The following is a 17,868-nucleotide window of genomic DNA, read 5'->3' as shown; positions in this document are numbered from 1 at the left end:
TCAGATTCCATCAGTTCTTTCTCTGGATATGGATAGCATTTTCCATCTTGAGTCTTTTGGAATTGTCTTGGATCATTGTGTTGCTGAAAAGAACTAAGTCATAGTTGATCGTTGCACAATGTTGCTGTTACTGTGTACAATATTCTCCTGGTTCTGCCCACTTCACTCTGTATCAGTTTATCTAAGTCTTTCCAGGTTTTTCTGACATCTGCCTGCTCATCGTTTTTTTTAGAGGGGGAGAGGCAATTGGGGTTAAGTGATTTGCCCAGGGTCACACAGCTAGTAAGTGTCAAGTGTCCGGACTGAGATTGGATTTGAACTCAGGTCCTCCCGACTCCAAGGCTGGAGCTCTATCCACTGCACCACCTAGCTGCCCCCTGCTCATTTTTAATAGCACAATAGTATTCCATTACATTCAAATATTACAACTTATTCAGTCATTCCCCAATCCCTTCAGTTTCTAATTCTTGCCACCACGAAAAGAGGTGCTATAAATATTTTTGTGCATGTGGGTCCTTTCCCCTACTTTTTTTTTTACTAACATATACTCTTGACAACAATATCATATCTTCTTGACATCTCAAGAATTCCAAAAGGATGCACAAAATGTATATTGGTTATTCATTATGTTCACTATTTAAAAGTTGTTTGTCTTTACAGTGTTGTTATTACATGAATCATTTTCCTAATTCTGCTCACTTCACTCTACATCAAGTCATATAACTCTTCCCAAGTTTCTCTGAAACCATTTTTCTCTCATTTTCTATGATGCAATATTGCATTATATTAATATAGTAATGAATATTACTGTATCATAATTAGTTCAGTCATTCTCTCATTGATGTGTACTCCTTTAGTTTCTATTTCTTTGACCCTACCAAAAAAAAACTACAAATGTTTGTGTACATCTGGATCTTTTTCCTCTTTCTTTGATGTCTTTTGGTCATCAGCTAGGTCAGTAAGCTAGCTAGGTCAATATGCATAGTTTGTTGACTTTGGGGACATTATTCCAAATTGCTTTCTAGAATAGCTGGACCTGTTCATTGCTCCATCAATACTGCATTAGTGGGGCTGTTTTCCTTTTCCTTTTTGTTATCTTGGCCATTGTGATGTGAAATAAAATCTGAGAGTTGTGTTGATTTGCATTTCTCTTATTATTGGTAATTTGAAGTATTTTAAAAATTTGTTTGTCAATATCTTGCATTTCTTTCTTTGAGAATTACCCATTTATATTGATGGTCACAAAGTATCTAAACAAGATAAAAACACCAGTCCAGAAATGATGAAAGTATTCCAGACTTGGATGTATTCTTAGAACCTTTAAGGATTTATCCAACCTCCTTAACCACCCCAGTTACAACTATATGGTTTGCAGGGGTGGGGAACCTTTAGTCTCAAGGTCACATGTGGCCTTCTAGGTCCTTAAGTGCAACCCTTTGACTGAATCTGGATTTGAGGCCACATTTGAGGCCTCAGGCTGCATGTTCCCCCATCCCTGTTTTAGAGCCTTGGGGAATGACGACAGTGTCATTAACAAAAACAAAAGTTGTGAAGGGAAGCTCATGTGGGAGGGACTCAATTCAACAAAATTTATAATGGTGAATTTTTTTGTGTGTGTGACAATTTAAGGTAAGAGATGTGGATTTGGCAATCAATAGACATAAGACAGCCTGAAGAGTGAATGAATGTAGCCTATAGAACAGAGGAAACTATCTGGTGGAAGAAGGAGAAGCCAGTAAAGATGATGGAGAAGATACAGATGGAAAGAAAGAAGGAGGATAGGATAATATCACCAGACAGACAGAGAGCGACGGAGACAGAGAGATTCAAGAGAGTGTGGAATTGCAAATCAGTGTAATCTTTTTTTTTTTTTAGATTGCAATATTAAAGTACACAGGAAAAGCTACACAAAAATCACACATTTTGACCTAATAATTTTATTGTTGGGGATATATCTCGAAAGTGTTACCAAAAACAACCAAAAAAATAGCTATCTGTTCAAAGATTGTTATAGCAACATTATTTACAATGAAAAAAAAAACTATTTGAGGTAACTTGTGTCCAAAAATAGGTGAATGATTTTATAAATGTCTTATATGAGAGGCAGCATGGTGTGGTGGGTAGAGTACTAGTCTTAGAATTGGGAAGACCTGGCTTTAAGTTTAAATGCTAGCTTTAGGTACATTGGCAAATCACTAGGCCTCTCAGTTTTCAACTCTCTACAATTTATTTTGACACCAGTTAAGTGGCTCAGTAGTTAGAGCACTTGAGCTAGACTTAGTGAGACCTGACATCAAGTCTGGCTCCAGATACATCCTAGCTATGTGATCCTGGGCAAGCCACTTCACCTCTGTCTGCCTTGGTTTCCTCAACTGTAAACTGGGAATAAAAATTGTGCTTACTTCTCAGGGTTATAAGGATAAAATGATGTAATATTTGTCAAATGCTTGGCAAACCTTAAAGTACTATGTAAATTCTAGGTATTATTGTTTTTACTTATTTACAGATACGCTGCTGATCTGCATTGGTGGAAGGTGATTGCACAATAGGAGTTTCCTATACTGGCGATATAAAATGTTAATGAATATTTTAATACCATGAGGATGGACAAGTATAAGAAACATAAAGCAAATGAAAGTATTTAAAATGAAAAAGCAGAACCAGAAGAAAAGAATACATGTTAACTATGTCTGCAAAAGAGGAAAAATGAATAGGAATTAAGAGACAAATAATGATTTCTGATGGAGACTTAGATTAAAGAGTTAAGACATTTTGTGCATGGAAATTCATCAACTTAAATCTAAATAATTGTAAATCAAGATAGTTGTCTTCATTGATAGTGGGGTATAGAATAAGATATATTTTTTGGACCTGGCAAGTACAGGAATTCATTTTGCTTGACTATTCATATTTATTACAAGGGTTTTGTTTTTATTTTTTCAAGGGGAAGAATAATGGGGAGCTGAAAATAAATTTTTAAATTTATGGAAAAAATTAAACTTAAATAATAAAAACAGATTTTTCCTTAAATTATTAGATTTAATCAATTAATCATTAGGATATTAAGTTTCTAACAAATTATGGCATTTTTCCCAAAAAGAGGAGGAGACAATAATGTGAAATGTTAGAGAAGTCATGACAATGAGAGATGAGAAAAGACCATAGATTTGGTTGGAGAGAGGGGTCATTGATCATCTCTGATAACCAGTCTCAATAGAGTGACTTTACTTCTATGTGTTCCAGTTTCTTTGTTGTTGTTATTTCTTGATCTCTAAAATGAAGACATTGGACCAGATGATCGCTGAAGTCCTTTCTAGTTTTAGAAAACTATGAACCTAGCCTGACCTCACAGGTTAAGTCCAGCTCCCTTTTTGCAATATGATTTTGTCCCATAAAACTGTTCCAGTAAATTTGTTTGGGGTATACTAGTATACCCCAAATTGTCACAGCACTTTTCATGAAAAAAGATTACTTAGGTGATTCATAACAGAGAAATGAGGAAGAGAGCAATGATCTCATCTACTGATAAAAGGGAGCTGAGTCAGCCAGTGCAAGGAATGAGGTGCCCAGTTTATGACCACAAAACAACACTACTAGACCCCTTAAGGTGGTCATATATTCAAGTGAAAGCAAAGAAGAGGCACGACTCTTTGATTTTGTGTTTAGTTAGAACAAGAGGCTTAAAGACCTTCTCTTGACTTTAATAAAGTTTTAGTTTTCTCTGAAAACTGGAAATTCCTGAGCCTTTGATTCCAAAGTCCAACACAGGTGGTAGGAGGTGAGGGAAACAAAAGGTGAGAGGTCAGGTTCTGTGCACTGACAAACAGGACAATTTCCAAGCAGGCATGTCGTGCCTATATTTCTCTTGGAACAAGAAAGAAGAAAATGTTAATAACAAATTGAATATTAACCTTGCTTTCATTAATCCAAGACGGTATTTTATTGCCATGTCACATTCTGGCATTCTACTTGTTTTCTAGACATGTTCTAAAAACCTATGTTTTTTCCAATAATTTAATAAAAGAAGCACTGTATTTTATTATCTTAACAGAAATCTGTTTTTATCTCCTTCCTATTCCTACCTCATTAAAAAAAAGAAAGAAAGGAAGAAAGAAACAAGGGAGGAAGGAAGGATGGAAGGAAGGAAGGAAGGAAGGAAGGAAGGAAGGAAGGAAAGAAGGAAGAAAAGACATCCCTAGTAATAATATGCATAGTGAAGCAAAACAAGTTTACTCTTTAGCTATCTTCAAAAAAGGATGTCATATTCTGCACCCTAAATCCATCACCTCTCTGTCGGAAGATTGGTATTATGTTTCATTATTAGTCTGCTAGAATAATGAATAGAATTGATCATAGTTCTTATAGCCTTCAGAGATGTTTGTTTTCGTAGTGTTGTTATTACATACATTTTTCTCCTGGTTCTGTTCATTTAGTTCTTCATCAATTTTATAAAAGTCCTTAAAATTGATTTTTATGATATTGATGTTATAGTGTAAAATTTTCTTCTGAATCTGCTTACTTCACTCTGGAGCAATTCAAATAAGTTTTTCTATTTCTATTTCTCTGGAGCCATCTACTTTCTCAGTTCTTATAGCACAATGTTATTCCATCATGTTCCTATACCGTTACACATTCAGCCATTCCTCATGGACATTCCATTGGTTTTCAGATGGGTTTTTTTTTTAACTACCATATAAACAGCTACAATGAACAAATGAATAAATAAACACACACACATACACATATATATATATGTACATATATACATATAACATAAAGGACCTTTAAGCCCTTTTCTTGCTTCTTTGATCTTTTTTGGATATAGGCCTAGGAATGGAATAACTGGGTAAAAGGGCATGCTCTGTTTAGTAATTTTTTTGTGTTTAATTCTAAATTGCTTTCCAAAATGGTTGTATCCATTCACATAGCCACCAACAGTGCATCAACAAGTCTATTTTTTTACAACATTTGAAATGTCCCTTTTTTTCATTTTTTCCAAACTGAGAAGTATGGAGTAGAATCTGAGATTTGCTTTAATTTGCATTTCTTTAATTAGTAGTAATTTGAAGCACCCCCCCCTCCCATATGGCTATATATAAGTATAGGTTTCTTCCATTCTAAACTTCCTGTTCACATCCTTAGATCATTTGTCAATTGGAGAATAACTCTTGTTATTGTAAATTTGAATCAGTTCCTTACATATCTTGGATATGAGACCTTCAACATAGAAATGCCACTGTTGGGCTAAAAATTTACTATTTTGTAAAAAACAAAAACAAAAACAAAACTGTTGGGGAAATTGGACAACAGTATGAAAGAAATTAGATTTAAACCAGCAACTCCTACCTTATACCAAAATAAGCTCCAGATGGATATTTAAATTAGATAGAAAAAAAGTAATGTCATAAACAAATAGAAAAACATGGGAAAATTACCTATTAAATCTATGGATAGAAGAAAAGTTCATGACCCAAAAAGGGATAGAGAGGATCAGAGAAGATAACTGGATAATTTTAATTATATGAAATTTAAAAATTTTTACAAAAATAAATCCAATAAAGCTAAGATTAAAAAGGAAATAAATAATTGGGAAAATCTTTACAGCAAATTTTGTTTTCTTATTTTTATGACATAATTTTAACATTTAACTAATTGATTCATTTGGAATATATTATAGTATGATATGAAGCATTGCTCTAATTCCATTTTTAAGCTGCACTACTGCTTTCCAATTTCTAATGGCTTTTATTAAACAATGATTCACTTCTCTACTATTGTATCAACTTGTATTCATCAAAAGATAGTCCAATGTTTAACTTTGGTTCTAATTTGAGATTATTGATTCAATTTCATTTATCTTTTTTATATTTTAAATCCAGTACCAGAGAGTTTTAGTACTTAGCCACTTTGTAATGTAATTTGAGATCTGGCAGTACAAGTTTCCTTTTTTCTTCCTTAAGAAAATCAGCTGAAAAAAAAAAGCCAAAAAAAAATCAGCTCCCATATTCTTCTATGTTTATTCTTTTTTATCATGAATTCTATGAAATAGCACATCGATATTATAATTGCAGTAGTATTAAATCCATATAGAAATTTGGAATATATTGCCATCTTTACTGTATGGGTTACTTTCGTCTCATTCCCCCAGGGCTCTGTCCTGGACCCTCTTTTCTTCTCTCCCTATTCTGTTGCACTAAGTGATCCCATCAGCTCCCATGGTTTCAATGATTATTTCTTTGTTGATAATTTCTCAGGTCTATATGTTGTTGTTGTTTAGTTGTTTTACTCCTGTCCAACTCTTCATGACCCCACTTGGTGTTTTCTTCACAAAGATATTGGAGCGGTTTGCCATTTTCTTCTCCAGCTCATTTTACATATGAGTAAACTGAGGCAAACAGGGTGAAGTGACTTGCCCAGGGTCACACAGCTAGTAAGTGTCTGAGTCCAGATCTGAACTCAGGAAGATGAGTCTCCTTGATTTCAAGCCTGGCACTCTATCCACTGAGCCATCTAGCTGGCCCAGATCTATATATCCAGCCCTAACTTCTCTCCTGAGCCAGTTATGCATCTTGGAGTGCCTCTTTGACATCTCAAACTAGATGTTTCATAGACGTTTTAAACTTGGCATGTCCAAAACTGAACTCATTATATTTCCCCCCTGCAAGCCCTTTTTGTTCTTTGAACAAACTTCTTTGTTACTATCAGAGGCACCACCATCCTTTTAGTTGCCCAGGCCACAGGTGTCATCCATGACTGCCTTAATTCTCTCTTACCCCACATATCCAATCTGTTGACAAGACCCATAGATTTTACTTTCATAACTTTTCTTGTATACATTCCCTTCTCTCTTCTGACATTGCTACCACCCTGGTGCAGGCTCTTATCACCTTATCCCTGGAATATTGCAATAGACCTCCCACAAGTCTCCCTCCTCTCCAGCCCATCCTCCATTTAGCTGTCAAAGTTATTTTCCTAAAGTGCAGGTTTGACCATGTTCCCTACTTACATTCAGTACACTCCAATCACCTCCAGGATCAAATATAAAATCCTTTGTTTAGCAGTCAAAGCCCTTCACAACCTGCCCCCCTCCTACCCTTCTAGTCTTCTTACACTTTATTCCACCCCCCTCCATCCCAACCTTATTGGATCCAGTGACATTGGCCTCCTTGCTCATTCTTTGAACAAAGCACTCCATCTCCCTAGCTCATGGCATTTTCACTGGCTGTCCCCCATGCCTAGAAAGTTATTCTTCATCAACACTTATTAGATTCCCTGGCTTCCTTCAAGTCCTGGCTAAAATCTTGCCTCCCATAGGAAGCCTTTCCTAAACCCTCTTAATTCTAATGTCTTCCCTCCACTGAGCATCTCCAATTTGTCTTTTCTATACCTTGTTTTGTATATATTTGCTTGTTGTCTCCTCCATTGAATTGTGAGCTCTTCAAGAGCAGGTTCTGTCTTTTGTCTTTCTTTCTTTTCTTTTCTTTTCTTTTCTTTTTTTTCCTTTTTTTTCCTTTTCTTTCTTTTCTTTTCTTTTCTTTTCTTTTTTTTTTTTTTTGCTGAGGCAATTGGGGTTAAGTGACTTGTCCAGGGTCACAGAGCTAGTAAGTGTCAAGTGTCTGAGGCCAGATTTGAACTCAGGTCCTCCTGATTCCAAGGACAGAGCTCTATCCACTGCGCCACCTAGCTGCCCCTGCCTTTCTTTCTTGGGCTTAGTACAGTTCATAACACATAGTAGATACTTAATAAAAAGTTGGTTGACTAACTGGCTGCCTTTGCCATCGTTTCACTCCTTCTTTATTTCTGTTTAGTTTTTAGTTATATTTATAGATACACATCTATGTATGTTAATGCCCAAGTACTTGATACATTTCATCATTATTGTAAATTGCATTTATCTCCCTCCATCAGTTTCTTCTGTTTTTTTGTTAATGAGATATTGACATGATGGGGATTTTGGTAAGTTTTTTTTTTTTGGTGAGGTTTTTTTTTTTCTTATCCTATGATTGTACTGAAGTATTTACTTATCTTTATTCATTTTTGTTGTCATTATTGAAGTCTTGAGTATTATCATCACAGTATCTGCAAATAAAAAAATATTTTCAATTCCTTTGCCTTAGATTAGGCCCTTAATTTCTTTTTCTGGAATTGTTATAATTATCATTTCTAAAATTGTGCCAAATATCAATGGTGAATTTGGAAGTGCTTTATACTTGTTAGTGGGAAAGACTTCAGTATTTCACCGCTACATATAATGTTAGCTCTTGCTTTCAAATAAATACTTTTTAATATGTTGAGGAAAATTCTACTCCAATAGTTTTTACTCTAGTGTTTATTTATTTGGTCTGTGGACCTATGAACTCACGGTGTAACAGCTACATTGTCAGTATAGTAGTAACCTATGTCTGAGTTCTAACTATGACACATAGCCCTGTAACCTTGTGTTAAGGTTCCTTAACCTGTCAGTGCCCCCAAGAAATGTTTAAAAATATTAATTACAGAGGAATTGCCCATCTGCATCAGTGGAGGGAGTTTTCCATACTAGAAGTCCCATATATAAGTTAAATCACAGGTTTATTATTTTGAGTGCAAATAAATGTATTTTACCAGAGTTTTCCTATACCTTTTGACAAAAAGCTATAATTTTTATAATTTCTCTTACTGATCATTTCTTATACAATTGTTTTCCTGATAGAGAATTTTCACTCCAGGTATAAATCCTATTGGATTGCAATGAAAACTTTGTATATATTGTCATATTCTATTTGCCAGTATTTTTTGGGGGGGGGGCTAGGCAATGGGGTTAAGTGACTTGCCCAGGGTCACACAGCTAGTAAGAGTGTGTGAGGCTGGATTTGAACTCAGGTCCTCCTGAATCCAGGGCCAGTGCTCTATCCACCGTGCCACCTAGCTGCCCCCAGTATTTTGTTTTACATTTTGGTGGTCATGAGTCATATTGGCTATTGGTTCACTTTTTCTTAGGCTTATTTTTCTAGGTTTGGATATCAGAGTGATATTTGCCTCACAGAAAGAATTAGTAGGATAATATACTAATGCATTTTTAAAAAATGTATTTTATATAAAGTGGGGATTATTTATTCTTTAATGGTTGCTGGAATTCCCTTATGAAGTTGTCTGATCCTGATGTATTTTTATGTGGCAGCTCAGTAATGGCGAATTTCATTTCTCCTTGTGAGATTAGTTTACTTAAATGTTCTATTTTCTGCTTTGCCAATCCGGATATTTTACATTTTTTCATGATATTTGTCCATTTATTTTATATTTGCAATTTTGTTGGAATCTTTTCTGCTATTTCTTATATGTGAATCATTCACAATATGTAGCAGCCTATTTGTGCCCCCATATATTTTTCAACTGTCTCTTGTATGACCCTCAATTTTGATACTTTGATATTTCCTGGCTGATTGCTATTTTTGCTGTTTAAATATTTCAATATTTCGATGGCTCCAGTATCTTATATAACATGACTACTCCCTCCAATGATGCAGATTGCAAACCGTCCATGTCTTTTCATCCTATGTGATTATTGTCCATATTCTTTGATAAATCCTTTTTCAGTGGTGCAGCTAGAGGGTACGGTGGATAGATCATCAACCCTGGAGTCAGGAGGACCTGAGTTCAAATCTGACCTCAGATACTTAATAGCTGTGTGACCCTGGGGAAGTCACTTAACCCCAATTGTCTCCAAGAAAGAAAAAAGAAAATCCTTCTTTGGAGCTGCAACCAACGGGTTAGAAATTGTTGCTGGTTTTTTTTTTTTCTTAAACATTGTATTGGAACTTGGTGTGGAATTTAGGCTGACCATTTGTTATGTTTCCAACCATACGGTATCCCTTTCCAACTGCTTTTCCAACCATAAAGCATCACCAGAAGAATATTGGCCTTAGAAAAGGTGAGTTCTTTTTTCAAGAGTGTCTTGGGATCATTGAAAAGACTGATAATTTTTTGAAGGTAATCCAATCTGCTTTCTCCCCTCTCTTGTGGTCTTAGATCCATGTATTGATGGATCCATGCAATGGATTGTTCATTGAATATCCTGTATGATAGGTGTTTTATAGTCATTTTGTTTTCTCCAAGCGGGTTGTTAGGTTGAATTCATTTGAATGAATATGGATCTCATTTAGGAGACTTTGCATTGCTCCAGGGCTCAATGTAATCAGAACAATTATACACAAATACTATCATTGGAAGACCTCAGCCTTCTTTAGGGAATATTTCCTCCAGGTGGACTCTACACTGATGATTATCCATGGTACAGTGGAAAGTATACTGGATTTAGAGACAGAAGAACTGTGTTTCGAATCCTGTCTTTACCTCTTGCTATTTGTGGAATGTGGACAAATCATTTACCCTCTCTGGTTCTCAGTTCTGTAAAATGAAGGGGTCTGATTAGACAGCTCTGGTCCCTTCCCAATGGAAATCTATGATCCTACAAATTAGAAGGAAGCTCACAGGTCATCTAGTCTAATTCATACCCTTGAAAGATTTCCTACTACAATGTGGTCAAAAAGTGATCATCTATCCTTTGCTTGAAGCCTCAACTGGTGGAAAATTTACAACCTCCCAAGGCAGCTCATTCCATTTTTAGATAACTCTAACTTTGGGGAAGTTTTTCCTTAAAACAAGCCTAAATTTATCTTTTGTTCAACTTCTAGCATCTGTTTCTAATTCTCCCTCAGGGGCAAGAAAACTTAGTATAATTCCTCTTCCAAAAGATAGACTTTTAAATATTTAAGGACAGCACCCAGCTTCTTCTTCACTGTTCCCAAAGACTTGAAGACTGATGTTTCCCAAGTATAGAGAAACACACTATCCAGATTGGTATCTGACCCTAATCTTTCTTGCCAGAGCCTTAGGCTGTTGTGAATATCAGAAGAGATAATATTTGTCAAGGGCTTAGCATAGTTTCTGGAAAATAGTAGGTCCTTAATAAATGCATGTTCCTTTCTCTTCTGTTCCCACCCACATACCTTGAACAATTGGGCTATGTGAGGCCCTGACTCAGCCCTAGGAGCTCAAAGTCATTGTTAAAGGTCAAATATTCACTGAAAAGTATAGATTCTGATATTGTACTTGATGTGACCATCCCAACCCAGGATGACAAAGATTTGGTTGAAGTTACATCATTCAGAGAGGGTGAAACTGTAGTGTTGGTTCTTCCCCTACAGATATAAGTCTTGGTTTCTTTGGTTTGTATTTGAGAAATACAGAAGAGATATTCACTCAAATTTTGTGTTTGCTTCTGGAAGGCAAAGGAGAAAGAGCCTCAACCTTGACTGATACCATTTAGATCAGAAGCTAAAAGGACTGGATGGATTTCCTCCAAAATTGTTTGAAGTTTCACAGACAGAACTTTAGTCTTTGTGTCTTGTAAGTGTAGAATGGCAACATGTCATTGCACAGTGGGTAGAGTGTGGGGGGCCTGTAGTCAGGAACACTTGAGTTCAAATCCACCCTCAGACACTTACTAAGCTGTATGACCCTGGACAAGTCATTTAATCCTGTTTGTCTTAGTTTTTTCATCTGTAAAATGAGCTGGAGAAGGAAATGACAAACCACTCCTGTATCTTTGCCTGTATCATGACCTCAAATGGGGTCATGAAGAGTTGGATATGTCTGAAAAATGACTAAAATAACAACAAAAACAGGTGTTATAGTAGATAGAGTATAGGACTTGAAGTCAGGAAGACCTGAGTTTGAGTTCTGCCTCTCTCAGTCTCAGTTTCCTTATCTGCAAAAATGGAGATCATAATATCATATAATTCACAAGGTTATTATAAGGATCAAATTATACACATATGTATACATGTATGATATATATACACATATATTAGCTATTATTATTATTATTATTATTATTATTATTATGGATGCAAGTTGTCATACTTTGCTACTTATTTGCTGTGTCCTTGGGAAAATGCCTTCCTGTCTCTCGGCCTTATGAGTCACCTGACACATGAGGGAGCAGGTGAATTAATACTGTTTCTCAAGGTCCATAGAATGTTATTTCCTCTTAAAATGAAAGGGAGAATTGATCAAGTTCTCCTACCCATTTTAATTCTTAGGTTTGGTGGCAATGCCTCTCCAAGTGAGTAATTTTAAGGTAAAGCAGCATGGATTCTAAGACAAGCAACAGGAGAAAGACCATTCATAAACCATGTATCTAAATGAGATTTATTGATGGATATTCTTTAGAGCTGATGAAGGCCTCAGAAGGGCTAGAGATGGAGGATGCTACAAATTTCCAAATCCGCATCAGATCAATGGATGTATGCATGTGTAGGGAGGTGGTTGGGGAATAAGGGAGGAGTAACTGCTCTTTAAAATGACTTCCCAACTTTCCCCTTTGGTACAGGAAATAACTTATTTCCGACGTGTATTAGTTAGTATTTCTTACCAGAGGCTTTAGAACAGTGATTGGTGAAGGAAGTAAGGTGTTACATGTTATTTTTGCTCTCAGATCTATAGTTTGAGATCTTTGAGAATCATAATGAATTGATATGGTGAAGTAAAGAGAAATGTAAAGAACAGACAAGAGTCTGGGTCATTCATGGATAACTTTGGGTCTTTCTCATAGATATGACTCTGCTTTTTGTGGTCTTTGCTCCAGCAAAATCTGGAAACATTCTCACAGCCAAATGGTCCATTCTTCTTCACATCTGGTCATGGGTTCACAAAAAACAAAAGTGCCAAAAGTTGCTTGAATTTCTCATTAAAATCTCAACTCTTCTTAACCATTCCCCAGCAGGTTATTACTACAATAACGTTAACATTCATTTGGAGTTTTTTGTTTGGTACTTCACATATTCAGGTATCTTATATTTCACTGGAGTATGAAACGACCCAATAGGTAATTTGGTTGAAACTGACCCCTGTGTTCAAGTTAAAACAAATCACACCTTAGTATTTGGGAAACCTTATATACTTAGGAAATCAAACTGAAAGAACTTACCCCCAATCCTTGAGTTTCACGGAACTATTATCCTTTCTAAATACTTATCCTTCTTCCCCCAAGAATACTAATGACCTCCCGGGTGGCTTAAGAGGAAGAGTTCCTGAACTCTTGCCTTCTAGTTAGAAGAGTGAAATTTCCTTGGCAGTATGATCCCAAAATCTAGGGTTCAACAGAGAAGCAGATGTGTACATCACCAGCCCTGTTATGTGCCTCACAAATCACTCCAAGTTTGAGAGTTTGGAGCTCTGTCTTCTGTGTAGAGAGGCGACATTTCTTTAGCAGTGTGCTTCTGAGAGAGAGAGAGAAAGAGAGAGAGAGAGAGAGACAGAGACAGAGACAGAGAAAGAGAGAAAGAGAGAGAGAGGAGAGGAGAGTTATGTGTGTAGCACTCAGAGCATGAAGAGGAAACATCAAGGGATTAGAGGAAGGACCCAGAATAGCAAGGGATTGAGACTCCTTTCCCCTTTACATATTTGGAGGATGCAGATCCTAGAAGGAATAGTTTGCCTATCTGGAAGTTTCAAGTATGTTTCCCTTCTAGATGGGGTCCAAGGCCTCACGATGGGGGTAGAGTGTATCTATAGGATGAAAAATGAACTAACTGGAGTGTTGGGGTATATTGTTAGTCTAGCAGCTGCAAAATGTATTTGTTTTTGGCAGAATTCCAAACTACAGGGTTGTACTAATCTTAGAATGGGAGGGGGAACCTATGTAGCCCTGTGTGAAAGTGGTGCTCACTGAGGAGGAAGAATTGTGTTCTATGAGCTATTATGTATCATGTCATGTCTTTTCTTTAGTTGTTTATGGGATCCTGTAAGTCCATTGTATAGTCTGCATTTTTGATGAGGTGAGATAAAGGCTTTCTTGTATTTAACATGCATTTGTTATCTTGAGTGCTTGTATGGGAGCTATGGATCATGCTGCCCACATTTGTGGAATGCACATACACAAACACACATTATAGTCTAAGCAGTTATAATAATAACTGACATATATATATCTTCAAGTTTTGCAAAGTACTTTATGAATATTATTTCATTCAATCCTTAAAAGAGTTCGATAGAATAGGCACTACAGTATCCCCAGTTTAAAGATGAGAAAATGAGTCTCAGAAAGGTTAAGTGGAGCTCATAGTTAAATAGCTAGTAAGTGTCAAAGGTGGGATTTAAACTCAGGTCTTTACTTACTCCAAGCCCAATATCATCTACTATCCCACATTGCTTCTCCTGCTCTAACAACTTTTAAAAACATCTAATTTGTGATTAAGGAATAACTATCATTTTCTGAGAAGCCAGCTTAAAAAATGGCAAAGCAGTGGCACACATTTGTAAAATGGGCACTCCCTGTTGCTGGGGAAGCTGAGGCTGGTGAATCACTTGGGTATGGGAGGTCTTAATTATAGTAGGGCTAAAGGTGATTGGTTGTCTGCACCAAGTCTGATACCAAGGTAAACCCCCAGAAATGAAGGGCCACTATGCTGCCTAAGAAGGGATAAATCAGTCCACATTGAAAAAAAAAAATGAAGCATGTTAAAAGTTTTTGGGCTTCTCAGTATTGGAATTGACCTGTGAGTAGTTGCTGAATTTCCAGCCTGGGGTAAGATAGGGATTTCCAATCTTACCAAAAGAGGAAAGAAGGGGAGAGAAGAGGAGAGAGGACGGGAGGGGAGAGGAGGTGAAAGGGGAGGAGGAAAAAAATGGTAAACCATAATCCTTTCTCCCAAGCCTGAAGGTCTTCTGCTCCATTCCTTGAACTCATTCCTGTTATGATTACCTGCTTATGTTTGGGAACATGTGGTGGCAATTAACATTAGACATGGTTGACAGTAAGACAGACTCTGACCCTCTTAATTTTGAGCCTGGCTAATGATTGCCTTAGCTATTTTCTTTTTTAGATCAACTTTCAGAAGTGCTCTGCCAGTTCTTTCTTAAGCTTGCTGATCTGTGGTTGCCATTTTTTCATTTATTAATCATCATGGATGATTAATTTTAATTTCTTAATTTTCCACCAGAAGGTATTCTAAACACTAGCACCATCATACCCATTTCAATTAAAATCTTAGATCCAAGATTAGGTTGGAGCTAAATATTTTTCTCTTAATTTAGCAAATCTCCCACATTCATATTTTATCATCACATGGAACTTATAACCTAATTGAATTGGGCTGTGTTCACAGGATGATTTGTCTCTAAATTACTCCAAAATCTGTTTTCAGTCTGGACCTGTAACTTGTGTAAGGTGGGCCAGTTAAACCAGGGCCTTTTTAGCCAGAGATGGTCCATGCATATGGAGACAGAAATACTGATGAATATCCATGAGAATTCTCCTTAGCTGTATCTGTTTACCCTAGAACAGGTGCATTCATTGAAAACACACACACACACACACACACACACACACACACACACACACACACACAGAGGAACAGAGAGAGAGAGAAAGAGTAAGAGTGAGAGAGAGAGAGAGAGAATAAGAGAGAGAATTCTAGCTCTGCCTTGGCAAAAAATCCAATAGCCCTCTCTAATTACCATGGACCATGCTGAGCCATCTGGTTGCCTACACCAAGCTGGTTTCCTGGGATTCAGCTACAGTATCTATGTCTGGGACTTTGCTTCCCTGCATCAGGCCAAAGCAGGTATATGGAGATATCACTGATGAGAAGAGCATAAACCTTTTTCCCTTTTTGCGTGAATATGTAAATTTGCATAATGATGTAAATGGAAATAACAACAACAATGACAAACAATCTGGATTCTGTGTAATTATAATGACCAAGAAGCTTGGTGTTTGAAAAGAATAGGGAAAATGTACTCACCACCCTTCTTTGCAAATGTGGAGGACTATGGGTATGGAATAGTGCATATATGTTCAGACTTGTCTGAAGTGTTGGTTTTTTCTAAACTATTTTTCTCTTTATTTAAAAAAATATTTATTATAAGGGATGGATCACTGGATAGGAGAGGAAGAAGGATATAGACAGAAATGAACATGATAGGAAAACAAAATATATCAACAAACAATTAAAAATCAATTTATACACTGTAACTATATAGTTAGAGAAACTAAATGTAAGGGTTTGTCTACGTTGCTTAAAATTCCCACACCTGGCTAGCACGCTGTGCTTCAGTCCCACAACTCTACCTTCCCACTGGTCTTCTCCACCTTGATAACCCAATGTCGTTGCAGACTTAACATGTTTAATTATCTTTCTCCCCATACCAGCTATTTCTCTGGCTTTCTCTGTTTCTACCAATTGCACTATTCTTCCGTAGTTACCGTAGCTCAAAACTTCAGAGTCATGATCGATTACTTCTTCCTCCTCACCACATCCTCTGAATCTTCTTTTGCCTGAATTTCATATCTGTCTCTTTCTGTCCATCCCTATTGTCCCCATCCTAACCCAGGCTCTTTCCACTGCATGCCATGATATTATAATATTCTCCTTTCTGGTTTCTTTGACCTCTGATCCATTCAACATATCCATGACAGATTCATCTTCATATACCACCTTTTTATGTGTCATTGCCCTACTCTAAATCTTCCAATGGCTCCCTAATGCTTATAGGATAAAGTCCAAACTTCTTAGATTGATAATTAAGGCTACCTCATAGTCGACCACTTATCTGATTCTCTTTCCTTTCTACATCATGGGGGTTAGGGGTGTGGTACCCCTGTGATCTGGAAAAGCCACATAAAATTTCTTGGCCCTCTTTTAATATCAGAGAAGAATTCTGAATTATTATGGCATTAAAAGATAAAATATGTTGATATTGTACAATATATTACATATATATTATGCATTTCTGCATTTCTAAACATTTTCTGTGTTGTCTGCTAGTCTTCATATGGTGTCTTTGGCTTCCACAAAACTCCCCCCAAATTCCCATTCAATTTCTTAGGCCAACCTGCAATATATCAAAACTGTGATGGGGAAAGTTACAATGTAGAAGGGATAACTGTATCCCGACATGGTTGGATAATCTCACTGCTTCATCAACAGTGTGACTATCTTTTTTTTGTTTATTTTTTTTTGGTGAGGTAATGGGGCTAAGTGACTTGCCCAGGGTCACACAGCTCGTAAGTATCAAGTGTCTGAGGTCGAATTTGAACTCAGGTCCTCCTGACTCCAGGGCTGGTGCTCTATCCATTGTGCCACCTAGCTGCCCCTCCCCCCATCCTACTCTTAGGGAGGAAGGTTATCATTGAACATTGTAAGATTACAGTGATTATTCCCAGCCACTTTGAGATGAAGTTAATTCTTCCACCACAACATAGGCAAGGCCAGTATTTTCTCAATGTGATTCTCTCCAGTTCTCACCTAGTACCTGCTTGCCCACCCTTCTCTTTCTTCCCAAATCACACCCATTCTTTGAATCCTATCTCAAGTCCCATGTCTTCATGATGCAACACTGAGAGACATTGTGAAATAATGGATCTGGGATGTGACTATAGATTTATATCTGGAAAAAACCTCATTTTATAGATCAGGAAATTGGGGTGAAATGACATATCCCAAGTCAAGTAGATAGTTAAGTGTGTGCCAGAAGTAGAATTTGAACCCAGGACCTCTGACTCCAAAGCCAGGCTTCTTTCTACTGTAGCATATCCAATGAGGAATTGAGCTCATATCCTTCTTCTGCTACTGGCACAGTACCTGTAAAATCCTTGGCAAGGCATTTCACCTCTTTTAGCCTCAATTTCTCTGTTTGTAAAATTGCTAGGTTCATCCACCTCAAAAACTATGTTTCCATTACAAGCCTTCCTTTCCTAACCTGTTCACTTTTGCTGTCTCCCTTCCTAAAATGCCTAGTCACAACCATACAATTTAATGACTCAATCTTCAGTGTCTAATTTGAACTTTTTTTGTCCTAATCTATGATTTCATCTATTAAGGA

This window comes from Vombatus ursinus, unplaced genomic scaffold (genome assembly GCF_900497805.2).
Source record: "Vombatus ursinus unplaced genomic scaffold, bare-nosed wombat genome assembly UNPS02014807.1, whole genome shotgun sequence".
In the NCBI taxonomy this organism is placed as follows: domain Eukaryota; kingdom Metazoa; phylum Chordata; class Mammalia; order Diprotodontia; family Vombatidae; genus Vombatus; species Vombatus ursinus.
Note: the sequence above shows the minus strand (reverse complement) of the source record.